The sequence below is a fragment of the Bactrocera oleae genome, chromosome 5, assembly GCF_042242935.1.
Source record: "Bactrocera oleae isolate idBacOlea1 chromosome 5, idBacOlea1, whole genome shotgun sequence".
In the NCBI taxonomy this organism is placed as follows: domain Eukaryota; kingdom Metazoa; phylum Arthropoda; class Insecta; order Diptera; family Tephritidae; genus Bactrocera; species Bactrocera oleae.
The window spans coordinates 6,864,561-6,882,385 of NC_091539.1; the positions used below are offsets into that span (position 1 = coordinate 6,864,561).

The 17,825-nt window shown below is 34.7% G+C and overlaps 1 protein-coding gene across 10 annotated transcripts in view; it reads right to left on the minus strand.

The window, feature by feature from the left end:
* Positions 1–13,190, minus strand: part of LOC106615088 (uncharacterized protein CG43867) — a 266,508-nt gene extending 253,318 nt beyond the window's left edge. For 5 of the 10 annotated variants that reach the window (XM_036376972.2, XM_036376970.2, XM_036376969.2 and 2 more), the window contains exons 1-2: positions 12,419–13,190; positions 8,062–8,701 (exon numbers count right to left, since the gene is read on the minus strand). The gene's annotated coding sequence lies outside the window, so the exon portion shown is untranslated. The remainder of the gene's footprint in view (positions 1–8,061; positions 8,702–12,418) is intronic. The other 5 variants (XM_036376973.2, XM_014231136.3, XM_036376966.2 and 2 more) reach the window with 4 other exon arrangements.
* Between the last annotated feature and the right edge of the window lie 4,635 nt (positions 13,191–17,825).

A 17,825-nucleotide genomic window follows, 5' to 3' on the forward strand; every position in this document is an offset into this window, starting at 1 on the left:
TCCCTATGGGAACCCCTCAGCAAACTGAACCGCAGCATGAATGCAACGCCCATGCAGTACATTTAATTAATTATTAATGCAAGACGCCGATACGTGCTGCAACATCTGAAGACCGTAACAACAACCGAAAGGCAGCAAAATGAAAAGAAAGCGACCAAGCCAAGGAAAAATTTTCATTCACAAAACAGCGAAAGGAAAAAAAATAAGTCAATACAGCAACAAACATAATAACGGCGCACATATACGACAGACACGACATGCGACGATTTACGACATAACAACACAAACAACAAGCAGCCTCTGTAGTGAATGTAAACTGACGTCTCGCATAGAGCGACGCGGTGCCGTTACATTATATGTGAGGTGATGATGAGTGCAGCAGCCCGCGCGCTCCCGCACTCATAGCACAAACTGCGGCAACCGGCAACGTCTTTTATTGTTGGCACTTAGTATTCGTGTGGCCCCATCAAGTGACGGCGCTGATACGTTTTAAAGGTGTTCATTTTTATTGTGAATCATTTTTTGCATAATTGATTAAATGACCGCCTATAACGGTTGTAACGGTAAATTGGTTAACTTTGGTTTAGACGCTGTAGGCGAAAGATGTGATGCATACGTGGCAAAGGCGCTTGATAGGGTGGAGAATATGTGGGTGGTAGAGAGAGGGAGCTTGAAGAAAGGTTAAAAATAAGGGAAACAGACATAAGTATAACGGCAACTCGTAGTGGTGAGTAGCAAAAGGTCTTCGTGCTTTATTTTAAGTAAACAATGTTGGCTGATTACGAGCTCGGTAATTGACTTTATAAAATATGCAAGTGTGTGGGGTTCTTTCTTTTGCAAAATGCGGTTGTGACATATTTTATTGTTACGCAGAAAATGACAGATTTAAAGGGGCTGCCGCCACTGAAGCTGACATGCCGAACACAAGCTTAGTTGCGGTTGGAGAATTATGTCTGCCAGAACGGATAGATTTCCGTATGATAGGTAATCGACATTTGAAGTTATAACGAAGAGTTTCTAATTGGCCAGTCTTCAAAGCTGCCGTCTTGTCAAAAGCATCGTAGTTACCATATACACTCCAAGTTATATAGAGCTCGTCACTTTGATTAAATGAGCTGCGGCATAGTTTTTTCGAAGCAGTAAAGTCAAACTAAGTGTGCAGGTGCAATGGCGTCCGCTTAGAGTTTTCCAGATGTTTTGGACGTGTTTCTTTTCCAATGCCGTTAGTGAGGTACTGTTGTTCGGCAAATAGCTCTAAAAGCTTTGAACCACCTCCGAACGGCTAATAGAAACCTTTTGCAAGAATGGAACTCAGCCGAAATAATTATTAGTGCTTACCGATGAGCACATGGCCAATATTGGAAAAGTTCAATAATCCAGTGCACTCTTGAGTAAACTTAACTACGAATTCTATGGCTAAAAAAGCTTTTAAACTAGAGTTTTTCATAGGTGCGTCCAACTTACTAAAATTATAAGATTTTCTTATATAATGGGTTATGCGAACACGTATTTCTGGATGCTACCTGCTTTAAAGGCTTTGGTCTGGATCAGTTCAGTTTGCAGAACCGACTGTCAAGGGAATGACTGGAGGGGCACATGCAAGTATATTTCCATTTATCCACATTCTGACGACCTTTTGGGAGTGAAAAGCCTACCTATCTGCGGACATACCATGAAAATATTTCGTTAGTTCGTTCAGCTCGTAACAAAAAGTTAAAGCATTCTATTGATGATCGGGTGCTAAGATTTTAGGATAGTACAAGGGTATTCCTATAGTGAAAGAACAGCATAAGACTAGACCTATTGAGCATTTAGACCAATTTTTTTTTTTTGTGGAAGGCTTCAGTTTTTGGAAATACTGGTCGCAGCTCTAAAACTATTTACCTTACTACCTGCCTTATAAACTCAATATCACTCCCAACTAAGTCAGTGCAATGATTTTAGGCACGATATCGAAACCACTATTTCTTAATTTCATACACAGTTTCCATTTCTTTCCAGCTTTTAATTGTCCTTAAATTCTCAACACACTTATTAAAATGGTTTTCTGCATTTTTCTCAAACTCAATCGTGTTTTATTTGGCTAACAAAGTTAAACAAATGGAACCACTTACATAAATTTCAAGCTCCATTGCATACTTCTTCGACAACAAGAAAACAAGAATAAACGTTGTCTATATTTATTGTGTTGCCACACCATTTGTATGCAAAATACGTATGAAATAAAATACGATACTAGAAATGTTCAGTATTACAATGTTGTAAGTCCACAAAACTATTATATTAGATATGCAGAAAGTAGCATTACATTTAAATAAATACTTGTATCCACATGCATACAGTGTGTGCGAATAGTGTGTATGTATATATTTGAAGCAACATCCTGTCAAGAGTAAATTTAAATTTATGCCATGACAAAAACTGTATGCGAAGAAAAACTAAATATATCCACAGTCGAGCAATGAAGTACGGTGCTGCGCGGCTGTGAGCGGGTAAGCCAGTACATTTTCAGGGGTCTATGAAAGAGTTGTGTTGTTTGTTTTTGTTTTTAAATTTTTTGCAAGTAAACATTTGAAATTGTTATGCTGAAATGAGGCTGTCTGTCCATCGGTCTATATATAGATGATATGTAAATGGCAAGCAGCAACAGTGGTGGGAAATTAGAATTAGTCAATTTACGTCAAGCCAAAAATACATTAGGATATGTTACGCTAAGTTAAATTAAGTGAAAAATACACGGGGCTAAGTTACGTTAAGTTAAGTAAATTTTGGTTATGTTACTCAAAATTTAGAAAAATATATGGTCACGTTATAGAAAACATAATTGCAATTAATTAAAATTATAGTAAATTGAGTCAATTTACGTCAAGCCAAAAATACATTGTGCTAAGTTGTATTAAGTTAAGTTAAGTCAATTAAGTTAAGTAATACAAAATTGAGAAATATTTATAGTCACGTTATAGACAAATTGCAGTTCAATTAATTTAAATTATACTAAGATCGCGTTAAGTTTAAGTTTTACTAAGTTAAGTCACTTAAAGTTGAGGAGAATTTATAGTAAAAGCATTGTACAAAAACTCTACCGCAGTAAGTAAATTTAATTTACACTAAGTTCACGTTAAGTTAAGTATTGTTAAGTTAAGTTGTGTTAAGTTTTTACATTATAAAAATTAAATTTAAGAATTTTCAATGAAACTTAATTTAAATTTTACTAAGTTCACGTTATGTTAAGTCAAGCTAAGTTAAGTTAAGCAACATTTAAAAATTAAAGTATTTCAATTTGTTTTATAAAAAAATAAAATAGAAGTATTTTCAATACAGCTAAATTTAAATTTTACTAAGTTTATGTTAAGTTAAATTACGTTAAGTTAAGTTACGGTATTAAAATATATTGTAAGCCAATGGAGCCAAATTTACATTAAGTTAGTTTAAGTTATGTTAAGTTAAGGTATGTATGTAACATAATGCAAGGTCATGTTAAGTTTGGATGTGTTAGTTTTTTGGGTTATAAAAATAAAATTTATTTATTTTCAATGAAGTTAAAATTAAATTATACGAAGTTCACGTCAAGTTAAAATACGTAAATATTAGGTATGTTAAGTTAAGTTACTTTATTAATATAATGTATAAGTATTTTGAGTGGAGCTAAATTTAAATGTTTTTAAGTTTACGTTAAGTTTACTTACATTAATTTAATTTATGTTAAGTTATGTTACGTCACGTAAAGCTATGTTAAGTTACGTTACGTTAAGTTTTTATGCTCAAAAATTACTTAAGTGAAGCTAAACTGTTTGCGCTAATAATTTTAAGTAAGTTAAGTTATACATATACATTTCACTAGCCACCACTGTATTTCAACATAAATATTTATGCATTATACAGACAGTGTGAATGTACATGTGCATTGCTGAGTGGGTGTTTATTTTGGTTTTTAGCATTTCGGCCAAGTTTATTGCCTGCCACATGCAATTGCAATATATTTTAACAACGGCTGCAACAAAAGCAACAACAAGAACGACACGCCAACAAACTAAGCGCCTGGAATGTGGGTGCAGCAAAGAGCAAACAAGCAAAAATGCTACATACATATTTGCCAACCAATGCACTAAAGAGATTACCAAAGTCCGTTAGTTTAGACGGCAAAGCAGCAGTATTTGAATGTCTGCTGGTGGTGAAGCAACGCACACGATGTCTTGGCAAATAATGGCAATAATGAAAAACAGTTAAAATGGGTGTTGACATTCGATGTGGCGAAGCGAAAAAGCAAAGCAGCAAAGAAGAAGAAGAGGCAGCTGCAGCGGAAGGAGGCCGTCGGCCGCATACGCCGCAAACTTTCTAAGAACGAAGTTTTGTAGGAGTCTTGAAATGGTAAAAATAAAATAAAATAAAATCACAACGCAGCGATAAATAAGCAACAAAAAGCGGCTAAGCGACGCGACCGGAAGTGCCGGCAAATTCACCAACGCGGGTATTTATATAAAAGTGGCGATAAGCGTTGGAGTCTTGTTATGCCAAATGCAAATAATTGCAACGGCAACAACAACAATGAAATGCGAGTGTGGAAAAGTGGCAATATCAGAAATGCTAAAGAAATACTAAACGTAGTTAGAAGCCGCGAGCGATTTCAAGGTTGATTCTGGCTGGATATGAAAATGCGCAGACATTGTAATTGCAGTTGTTGTGGCAATATTAAAGAGTGGTAAACGTAGAGTCCTTATAAAGGATAAATTATAATTTTCAATATATTTCTGTTGCAAAAACTTATTTTTAGCACAAAAATGTAGTAAAAAAATTTTTAATATTTTTTTTACTAAAATAAATTTTTTTTTCTCATTGACAAGAAATTTAAAGAATAAGTTTAGTTACTAAAAAATTCTTTAATTTTTAATAAGTGTTTTGAGATTTCTTATTAATGTAAAAATACTTGAAAAACTGCATTAGCTATTAAAAAACTAATTGGCAACCCTAAACGTAAAAATATATTTATACCATATGCTTTTGAAGTGTTGAAAAGAAATTAATTGTTATAAATTTTCATTTATATTTTAAAAGATTATTAGTAACAAATTGCCACGGCAACCCTATCCTTTAATTTTGTAGAAATAATTATTTTAATAGAAGGTGAAAATTCATCAGAAACATTTTTTAAGCATATTCTAAAAGATTTGCAAAATAATGTAGATGGCAACCCTAGCATACTTATAGCAAACTTATATGGCAATCCTATGTGGCGGAGTCTGTTTTAATTTTATAGAAATCATAATTTGATTAGAGCCTCAAAATTTATCAGCAAAAAATATAATTTGTTGCAAATTGAAAATACTCGTATATAAATATTGAAAGTTAAATATTTTAATTTTAGTTGGCAATGCGGTTTTTTAGTATTTTGTTAAAACAAAACTTTCCCTCTCCACTCAATTTGTTTTACTGAATATATAAGTAAATTGTTTTAACATTACCACGGTTGGCAAAAAATTTATATGGCAACCCTATGCAGCACAATTTTTGTTAATTTTATAGAAAAAACTTTTGATTATTACTTAAAAATTCATAAGATTAAATTGTATTTATTGAAAAATAAATATCTAAATTTTAGTTGGCAACTCTATTTTATAGTATTTTGTTTAAAACAAAGTTTTCTCTCTCTCGCTCTCACCGCTCAATTTTTTATAGTTAATATTAATACATTGCTTAAACATTTTTTATGAAGTTGATAATTCTAGTTAGTTTTCTTTTTTTTATTTAATATTTTTTAACCAATTTGTTTTTGAACAAACTTGCTATTTCCTCCTTAAATAGTAGATTTTCTAACACAACTAATTAAAACCACAATTGTATCAACACTTCTTACGCCGACTAATCCCTAGAGAGCGCAACTGTGGAGTTGGCAACTCTGATATTAACAAAATTATTATTCAAATTGCCGCTGAAAACTGCAAAACGCCGCCAAAGCAGAAAAAACAGAAACAAACACATTTTACTCACAACAACATAAAGCCAACACAAAAAGGGTGGCAACATTCGCACTATAGCCAGTCAATGGCGAAGTAAAGCCTCAACGCCAACAAAAAACAACGAGCTGCCAGTCAGCATTAGCATAAATTCCAGTTGTAACGGTGAAAAAGTAAAACAAAACGCGTAAATGCACAAGGAGTGTACAAAAAAGGCGACATGCCAAGTTACCAACCCAACCAACGGTACATGGCTGGCAAAGGCTGCAACAGACACGGAGTCAACTAGGCAATCGCTGAGGACAACACGTCGCACAGGCAAAGCAATAAAGTGACAACAGCAGCTACAAGTCCATTTGAAGTTGCCATAGACACTGCCAATTCCCGTAAGAAAAATCAATGGCGGCGACAGCGTTGAATGGACTACTGACGACGCCTGCTGCCGGCAGTGCCCAGCAGACAGGCAGCTGGTGACTCGTATTTACTTATTTGGTACTGACTTTTTTACTCTCCAACCATTTCGCGTGATTTTTTCTTCTCTTACGTTTATTTTGCTTTTATTAATTTTTTATTTCGTGTTTTTCTCATTTTCCATTTTTGCACTCACTTCTCTTTTGCAACCGTCACACTTGTCTACATTTTGCCATCATTTGTTTCTATTATGCCATTGTTCAAGCCATTTCATTGAGATTGTAATGCAAGTGACACAGTTTTTGCTTCCTCTTCTTCGCTTGAAATTTATTAGTGAATGCCCTGAATGCTGTTGAAAATGGGCAAAATAATGAGAACACTCACAGATAGTTTTGTTGTTTCCCCTAATGAAAAAGAGCTAACGAAAAATGTGTGCCAAAAATAATATAAATCAGCCGTAAGGTGGTTGTAGTTGATGCGAAAAAATCGATAATCGATAGACATATAGAGTTCAGGTTAGATTGAAGATTTCTACGCATATTTTTTATTCTATCAAGGCTATTGAAGTACAATAGTATGGCAGGCCACTTAAGGAAAAGAACTACCAAATCGTCAAAGTTGGATGGAGAAAGGCGAGGTAGCAACCTCTAGGTACTTTTCTATCAGTTGTTCAGCTTTTGCAAGAATGAGTTTGAAACAACTTGGCAGTCATACTTCCAGCGAGCCAATAGAGCTATTGAACGAAATTAATATTATAGCCGTCTCAACAAATTTGTGATACACTCAAAGTGTTTTGTTGTTTTATGTGGATTTTTATCGCGGAAACTTCAAAAACACTCTACTTGAATACAACCAGAGATGGAAGCGTCAGTTCTCTATATCTTTATCAGACATCAGATTCAGCTCTCAGCTGAAATTCTTAAAAATTAAAGGCGTGGAAATATTTTCATAAATATGACAATATCCTCCACATTAGCCAATTCGATGAACAGAAAATCAACTAGAGAATATTTTTTATACGATTGCGGAGGCTAGAGCAAGATCTAAACCGATTTCATCTACTTTAGGCATAAAACTAAAAAAAAATTGATCACACAGAACTCTAATATTGGATTGAAAAGGGACAACATGAAGTACAAGGTTGTATAGCACGCTCATAATACAACTCTGGACTAATTCGGCCAAAGCAAGAATAAGCCTTTCTGTTTAAGAATAATAATCCATTTTTGGTAAATCCAGAAATACATATCTCAACAATGGCTAGATAAAAGTTCAAACCTAGTAGTTCTCAAAACCTGTCTGGTCCAAATGCGTTAAGTGTAAAGCACAAATCCTTTATGACGAAACTTAAATATCAGCGCTCATGATTGTTGTAGGCTGAGACTGGTCAGGGACCTTAACGCGTCGTTTTTGTGATAAGTTTGGAAGTAAATGTTTGATTCTTACGTTTTCGGCGAAACTCGACACTTAAGTCTAAGTTACCTCAACACTTTTCAACCTTATTTAACTAGGAGCTCCAAAATCGGAGAGTACCAACTTTTCAGGCCTTCACGCGGATTGTAGCTTTTTGTTAGTTTCTAAATTGATTTATTACAAAAATTGTTTAAAAAAAATGTATTTTCGAGCACTTTAAGCGAAGACTTCATGGCATACATCACTTGAAATACAGAAAACTCAAAGATCTAAAGATCTAACTCACCGTTCACTGAAAATATCCGCTGAAAGAGGGCACTCCTTCACTGACTCAACTTGCGGTTTTATTCTTAAATACTGCAACACAGCAAAACCGGAAACTTTGAGATTTACCAGCAATGCACAGACGCCGGCTACAGCATAACCGCACAAGCACGAACTAGTAACTTCCGCTTATTTATATGCATTTATGCATATGCTTATGAGGCAAAGTAAATTATCCACTTAAAAGTACCGCTTTCGCGGCATAGTAAGCGCTAAAGACGCAGGTGGGTTGGTAGCGCTGTTTGAGACCGAAGCCTTTGTGAGCTCAAATATGGCAGATTGAGGCTTGCCGCAGCTTGACAGCTGATTTGCTGAGGTAAAATCTAAATATGTGACATTTTGAGATGCTACGCTACACATATGTACAACACTGTTGTTGTTTCTTCTGCGCCCCCTTCTTGCATTTGCTCAGTGCTCCTTGTCACAGTTGAAGCACCTTTAATCCTTAAGCCTTAATCCCGGCTGATAACGACGAAAACGTGCAGACTGAATGGCGTCGCTGTGGTTCTCATTTAAATGCAACAGCAGCAGCGTCAGCGTTTAGCAGACGCCAGCCATGTAACACGGTTTTGCGGGACAGGGAGCGCAAGTTGGCCCAGCAGCTGAGTTCGATAGATAGCAGAAAGTGGAAAAACATAAAACGAATTATTAGCGTCAGTTGCTGTGTGACTTATAAAGAGCATAAGAGAGCGAGAGAGAGACCGAAAGCAGAGAGCGTTGCGAATTGGTGCGTGTAACGTCAAAATGCCGAGTCTTGTACAAAAAGAGAGAGCGCACGAGAGTGGGTGCAATGCACCGCCGCTTGGCGCTACGTGGGAATTTCACTTATCACTATGCCAATTGTTGCTTGTTGTTGTTTTCCGCTTGTGTTGTTATTGTCTTGTTACTTGTTTTTAAAATAAACATTACTAATTGCAGATAATGCACTTTCTTCTGAGCGTAAAAATAGTTACAACAACAATGATGACTAACACATGTAAATTTGTTGTTGTTTTGGTCCATATGTTGTTAATCTGACGCTTAGTCAGAGGCCTATAACTCTGTACGCTGATAACAGTGTTGCAAATAACGGTGCCATGCATGCCGTTGTTGTTATGATATACATAAATATTTATTCATAACGGTTTGTTATAATGAGCTTTTACTTTACTAGTAACATACACCAATTAGACTACTTTAATCCCAAAGATCCTTCATTGCAAATTTCATAAACCTTTATTTGTGTTTCTCGGTAAACTTTGTAAATATCGTAAGCTTTCATGACACTATGAGCGTTCCCTACATCTGACCTTTAACCACAATAAAATCTATCTTGTCCTCCTCCGGTTTGTTTCTTTATATTTTGTTATCTTCCGTTAAAACACTATATGAATTTGAATACCTATGTTCATATATAACCTTAGAGAACTTGATTGCAATAGCAATATTTTTGTATAGCTAAAAACTTAAGGATGACAGGTTCACAATAGAAATTTGCTTAAAAGAGCTTTTGTTAATTCGAAGCTTTCACTAAACAAGGCATAGACTCTGAAAGTAGCTTTAAGTCACACAAAAGGTTTTGTTAAACAAGGACTACTCTATCATACATCATTGACCTCAGGATCAGTTTATCAGGATCAGCATTAAGTCAGAGAGAGTTCCAATTAATCTATATACAAGTATATAATATGTATATATATCTAGCCTGAATATTGAAATTAGGCTCTTTAGAAAAAATATGGAAGTTTAGCTAATCCGTTATAACAGTTCAATCCGCTGGTACTTCTTTTATGCAGCTAAAAGCTTTCTATATAAAAAATGTATCGATGATTTTTTAAGTTTTTTATATTTTATTTCTTTATTGTAATTTTTAAATTAATTTTTTTGTTGTAATTGTTTATTAAATTTTATAACTTTTTATATCTAATTTTTAATATTATTGTAATATTTTATTAAATTTTATAACTTAATTATCGATTATTCTTTTCATTTAATTTTTATTTTTATTGTAATTTTTAATTTATGTTTTACTGAATTTTTTTTTTTGATCTTATAAATTATTTATCGATAATTTTATAAAGCATATTTTAATTTTTATTGCATTATTTTATCAAATTTTATAACTTAATTATCGATAGTTCTTTCACTTTAATTTTTCAATGTAACTTTTTATTTTAGTTTTTATGGTTTTTTTAATTTATAACTCATTTATTGATAATTCTTTTAATGAAATTTTATATTTTAATTTTTATAGTATTTTTTTTTTATTATTTTAAAATCATTTATTGATAATTCGTTTAATTTTGTTTTAATTTTTTTTTTTAAATAAATTTTTTATAACATTTTTTTAAATTTTTAAACTTTTTTATCTATAATTTATTTAACTAATTTTATTTTTTATAGTATCTTTTTATCAAAATTTATAACTTAATTATCGATAACTCTTTTACTTTAAATTGTTAATATAATTTTTTATTTTAATTTTTATTGTTTTTTTTTAAATTTATAACTTATTTATTGCTAATTCTTATAATTTTTAATTTTTTTTAATTGTAATTTTTGATTATATTTTTTTAGTGCATAACTTACTTAGCAATATTTTTTTATAATCAACTTTTAATTTTTTTTTCTTAATTTTCCAACTTATATTTAAATATTCAAAGATTTTTTTATCAACCAAACTTATAAATTTAATTTGTTACTTAAATTTTTTTCGTCACTGTTTACACGGTTTTTTATTATAATGAAAACACTGCTAGCAAATTAATGTTTTAAAATGGTTCTTAATATTTTTTATTCTTCCCAACTTTTTGTTTAGAAATAATTTAAAAAATTATTAATTTTTTCTTAAAAAATTTTCGGAGTTATAAAATTTTAGTTATTTCTTATTATTAAACTATCATTATTAATTTGTAAATTTCCATAATATTTAAATAAATTTCTTTTTAAATTTATTTTCTTGTTAATTATTTATACTTTTATTTATTTAATTTTTTTGATATTTTTAACAAATCAATTTTTAAAAATTTGGCTTAAAAAAAATTTTTTTTTTTACTATTGTACTTTAAGAATATCTTAAAAAGAATATACATATATATATTTCTTAATTTTAAATAATTAATTTAATTTTGAAAAAAATTTTCCAATTCATTTATTTTTATATTTTTTTTTGTTTTGTTAAATTTCAACTTGAATCCTATAACATATTTTATCATTACATTTTTATTTTATAAATTTTTTATTTTTGAATTTTTTTTTTTTTTAAATAGATAGAATATGTATTTTTATTATTTTTTATTTTATTATTGCAGTTGTCTTCAGTTTAAGACTTTTTTATTTTGTTATTCCCTTTCTAACTTCCTGATCATTGCACTTTCGCTTCAAATACTCCACCCTAACATGCAACTGCATCAATTGCTATCTTCTCGTTGTCACTTCGGCTTTGTTTTTATTATTATTTGCATAAAAATACGCACTTTCTCAGCATATCTACTGCATATGCACACGCTCTCGCGCACTTTAAATCTCTCTCTCTCTCTCTTCTCCATTTGCTATGCTCTTTTGTGGGCGGTTGGCTGCGCCAATGTTTTGGGCTGTGCCAGCAGGTGGCCATATGTAAGTAGTTGCTATTACTTGTCTATTGTTGTTGCTATTGCTATGCTGTTGTTGTGATTTTTTTTAATGTTGTTTGTTGGCGTAAACGTCAAAGGAAGTTTGGGAGTTGGTTTTTCGTTGACATTCGTTTTTTGCTTATTTTTCTTGTTTTGTTTTGCAAACGCAAAGGCTCAATTCGATTTTTCGCACAAAACGGTAAAATAAAATATTAATTTGGAGTAAATTTTTAATGGCATGCATATTTATTTTTGATAATATTTAATAATTTATTGTAGTTTTTTATATATTACAATAACTCAGTGCAGATTTTTGCACAAACGCCAGCTAGCAGCTGTCAAAATAGCACGCTTTCCAGCGACACGAGCGTTTTGCCTCTTCACTGCACGCATGCCGCTCTATATATGTATATAGTATGTACATACATATGTATGTATGCACATGCAATTACATGGCGCTGCTTGCAGCGATTTTCGCACGCCAATTCACATATGTCGGCATATAGCTTGGCCTATTGGCAGTTGTCATAGGCCTGCAGCTGTCACAGCCCCACATTTGTACGCTTATGTATACATAAATATATGTACGTATATATTTTTCATGTAAAATTGCACTTTTGCATGTGTATAGGTACGTATGTATTTATGTATGCATGTAAGCAATTGCCACACTATACGTCAATGCACTTTACAAAATTCAGCACTTGCGACACCCTCACATGCACTTACTTTGCTTATTTGCTGTTGTTGCGCGAGCACTACAATTTTTTGTTGTTTTTCTTACGCGAATGCCGCTACACACACGCTGCTATATTTATTTGATAAACGCTTACACTTATTTCGCACTTAAAACACACAAAATTACGCGTCAAGAAATTCGAGTGCGAGTTTTATATATTTATATAAATTTTTAAAAATATTCTATTTTCTTCTATTTTACCTTTACTGAAAACACCGCAACGATAAAAGTATCGAGGAAAACACACACAGAAATAAAACGGCAAACCAAACCCAAACGCATGGGCTAAGGCAACGAACAACTAACTAACTGACAATGGACCGCGCGACGGCTACGACGGCTACAACGGCAACGACAACACAACTTCACTGATGAATGCCAGCAGAAAAACTGCTCTTCCCCAACGAGTTTCGTCGACGGCTATGCAAGCCGAAGCAACAGCGAGCAGCTGAGTTGGGCCATGCCCATTAGTGTCGGTGAGTTTGTGGCAACAACAGTGAGTAACAGTGGCAAGCATGAAGGCGATACACACACACACACACATACAACTACATGAATCTATACATAAATACAGTATTGTGGCATGCGAATTTCTCATGCTCAGTTGAGTGTGTGTGTTGGTGGCGCACAATTGGAATTTACGCTCTTTGAGGTCATCAGCAACAGCCGCAGGGCAATATACACGCAGTTACAGGCATACAAGAAAATTATTTGGAAACCTATTGTGAAGTCAGACTACGTAATGTCACTACTTGTACGCTTGTTTACTGTGCCAAACTATTGAGTAGTGGTGCTAGTTGGAGCGGTCTCCTACTTGTATATAGTAATGGCGCTCTTTAGTATGCGCTCAACTAACTGCATATGTGGAAATGGATACTCTTCACCTGAGCGAGCATGAATTTGGTGTTATTTTTGTTAAAGAGAAAATTGCATGTGCTTTTAGCTGGCGTTTATTGTATGCACACAGGGTGTGTCAGAGGACAGAGAAATATTGCAAATGTTTTCTTCAACTGAAATATTTTCCAACTGCCATGAACAAACATTTCAACATGTTCTAGCTCAGCTATTTTTAAGAAGCTTTGATATAATCTCTAAACATAATCACTGATGAAGGTACCGTTAGTTAAACGGTCAATGTTTCTAGAGTAGAGAAGTCCGCCTTAATTATAAAAAAATTTTCTTCTGTTTGAAATGCTAATCAATTTAGCGACTTCTCCCCTCAACAGTTGCTCATACGCTTCAAAATAGCACAACAATTGAAAGTAGATGTAAACAAGTACACCTACTACTTAATTTCCACAACCCAAAACATTCCCTTTCTTTTCATCTTCTTTTGAGTTTTTTTTTTCCAAAAAGTTGCTCTCCATTAGTCTTTTTGGGTCCAACCACCTGCTGATATGACTATGAAAATGTTCTGTAACTTCAGACCGGTAAGAAGACATAAAACTGTGAGGAGCCGTATGCAAATTCATTGAACCCAGCAAGGCTGCTACTCTCAAAACTAGTTATCTAACAAGTTGATATGTCTTGGATTTCTGAGTGGTAGACTTGCCTTGATATGAAGCCCTGAACATACAAATGAGGTTATGAAGTCAACCCGATCACAGGTAATTGCAAACGGTGATCATAGGAGCACATGACGTACAACACTACAAGTATCGCCTCCACTGAGAAGTATAAGTTTGAGTTGAACTGTATAAGATGTTTCGGTTAGGCAGGGAAGAACCATCATTAGCTACTTCTGTGTAGCAATAGTTTAAATACTTATTAGTTCGCCGAGAACGTATTCCGAAGTAAATATAAATAAAGGAATGACATCATTGTAGATCTGTAGTAAATTATACTCTTCTGTTGTTCATTTTAGCTCCCTAAGTCGTTGCATGCTCTGAACTTTTATCACATATCACAGAAATGCATTTAAAATCGCACATTATTTCGTGCTTCCTAAGTGTGGTCTTTAAATCACTCGCGAGTATTTTTTATTGTCGAACATCATCACTCTGAAACGCTTCCTTTGACTTGAAAACTGCTTTTCATCAGCTGTGATATGTTCATTTGCTGCGAGCTGTAATTCTTACACGCTCGCTCACACTCTCTTACTTGTGAAGGTCTACGCTACACAGCTCCTTGCCAAGTTACGAGCGCAAATCTGAGTTCACACGCTGATGCACTGTTGCATCACCTGCAACTTTATGTAACTTTAAATGCCATTAAATTCACTTAGAAGGCAGATAAACTGGCGTACAGGAGCAGCAGCTACACACACAGTCGAACTCTGTATCTCACTTGGTTTTCTGGAGATGACCATTTCATCGACAGACCGACCAAGTACTTTGCTGTTTTACAAGTCTTTTATTTTTGCCCAGACGCTGCAAGAGTTGTGGGAGCGCTAGGCTGTGGGTTTTTGTATTGAGGGTTAAGGGCTACGTATGTTATTTATGGCCAAGAATTTCGCCTGCAGACGGCAAGTGAAAAACGTTTTGGAATTTTTACTAAGTGTTCGCCTAAAAAAACAGGATAACTTATTTCCCAGCGAGCGTGAAATGTGTTTTTCTTAAGCGTTTGAGAAATTTGAACATGAGATATGTATGTTCTTTAGAGCCGTTGGAGAAAATTAAAATTCTCGAGTTGAAAACTCACATATTTATCAAGCTAAGCGCTTATCCTTACAGCTACTTGGGTGTACTTTCAAAATTAAGAAAACTATTGAGAAAGTGTATTGAGAAACTGTTGAGAAAACTATAACTGACAAATATATGGTAGCAAAGTTACGATATATTAAAGCTGTAACTATGGACTTATTACTTCTTGAGCTACTGTTAAGAAAACGGTAAAATATTTTTTGAGAAAATTATAACTAACAAACTAAAGGCCAACATAGGGGGCCCAGCCAAGAAAAGAGACAGCTCCTAATATCCATGACTATCAGCATCCTGTTATACGAAGCAGCGATTTGAGCAGATGTGCTAAAACAGAAAACCGCCGTAAGGTATTTGTCAGAGTGCACCCCAAGGCAGCCCAGAGTTGCAACAGCTTACCTAACGGTGTCAGGCGATGCAATATTAGTAATAAGCGGTAATATTCCAATTGACATTCTGGCATACGAAAGGAAAAAGCTATGGGAAAAGAAAACATCTCTGAACAACAAGAAAGCAATCGAACAAATAAAGAAAGACACGATATCAGCATAGCAAGTAAGATGGGAGAATGAGTGTCGCAGCAGATGGACGGCCAGACTTGTAAGAGATGTAAAATTATGGAAAAGCCGAAAATTTGGAGAAGTCGACTTCTACACGACACAGCTGCTATCCGATCACGGTTACTTCCATAAGTACCTTCAGAGAATGGGAAAAGTCGAGGAGCCGTCATGCCCATACAAGGACGCAAACGACGCAACAGAAGACGACGCTGAAAATACGTTCTTTGAAGGGGTTCTTTGAATGTGCGCGATGACAATGGGAAGGCCCTGTTTGATCCAATAAACGCGAACAATTTAATCAACGCTTTGCTGGAGAGCAAAGCAAACTGGGGGATTATCCATAAATATTATGCAATTATGCTACGCAGCAAAAAGTGGGACCAGGAGGTGAGGTGCGCAGATGTAAATCTCTCAATGAGAAAAATGGAACGCCACCCTGAAGTAATGCAAATGTGGGTCCAGGATGGGCGACGGTTTCTTAGAGGGGGAGTTTTTAATGATCTACAAGCGGCACATACCGTTGCTGTGACGACAGCGTTGATGATGCGGAAGGCATTCGCCCACAAAACCAAAAAAAAAAGATTGTTACATGGGACTCAAGTACTATAAAACAGTTTAAACTCACTAAGGATGCTATAATTATATATGTTTAGTCATTTACAATTAAACGTTGAATGCAAGCATTGTTGATACGGTTATTGAGATTCTATTTAGAATGTATACAATGCTTGTTGAGATGCGTTTGAGACTGATATTTTTCTTATTCAAACACTATAAACGACAATAAAAGCTTGCTGAAATACTGTACAATATATGACGCTATATATTGTATTTATTGGAGAACTAGATAGAATAATTTAAGCTCACTAAGGAGGTAACTAGCTTGTTGAGAGACCTGTGATAAGAAATTAAATTTCAGTTGTCACCAAAAGAGAAAGCTTGTTGGGTTGCTACCAATTCTAGTTGCATACTTGGCTCACAACTTACAGACAACGCGTAAATCGCCAAACGCTACACAACAGCCGCTTCAACTAATACACATTTGCAACGAAATCGTTTTTGGTATTGAAATTTTATTGTTTCGTACTAAAACAATTGCAAACCTGTGTAGCACCATTCAACTATACAGTCAAGACAACAACTCAATAGGGGCAATTGTCAATTGCACGCAATGGACACCACTCGATGGTACAAAACAAAGAGAGAATTCAACAAAAATACCTTTTGTAGGTAACCGATTTCGTACAATAACTAGCATTTCCGTTAAGCATTTGTCAGTGCTGCAATACGCATAAATCCAATTTCACATCAATCTCGGTTGCCTCGCAAGCAAAAACAGCAACAGCTATAGTGAACGCTAACAGCTTTAGCATCAACACCAGAACCAGAACCACCACCATCAACATCGTCATCAGTTGGCACATCAACGGCATCAGTATATTCATCAGTGGCGTCTCAACATGATTTCCACTGACTGCAAGCGGCAGATAGCTTCTCACTTCTTGACTTTCTCATTTAGCACGTACGTTGGACACATAAAATTCCCGACAACCGTTGTATGCGTGTGTCTTCATTGCCAAGCTCATGAGCTCGTGTGTTGCAAGCACTTTCTTTTGCAATGTCTGCTCACTTCACTGCACTTCGCTGATTTGTGCCGTTATACAGGTGTACGCTAAAGCTGGGTATATGCTTTTGCCAACTTCCGACAAGCCAAGTCAACATTACACAACACTACACAGCATAGCACTACAAACACTAACGACCAACTTCAACTTCAACTGCAACTTCAATATGCTTTACCGCTTTTAGGTTAGTGTGAGTGTTGGGGTGTGTGTCTGTTGGCATTTATTTGCCTCTTCAGTATGTCAACGGTATTTTGTTCAACGTCCTGTGCGCCTTTCCATGTCCTTCTGCTGTGTCTGAGCATTGTTTAATGGTTTATATGTGCACATATGTGATGACGTTATGGCATGTGGAAGAGATTTCACTGCAAATGGCAGGTTGGGTGCGGAAAATCATGCAGTCATAGCGCAAATGTGCAAAGATTTAAATTATTACCGACAAACCTGCAATGTGTAGGTAGCTATGAAAGCTGAAGGGGTTTGAGAACGCATCCCTATTATAACATACCTTCAGGATTTGAAGGCTGCTCAGCGCAGGCTACTAGTGGACGAGCTACATCGAAGGCCCATTTACAA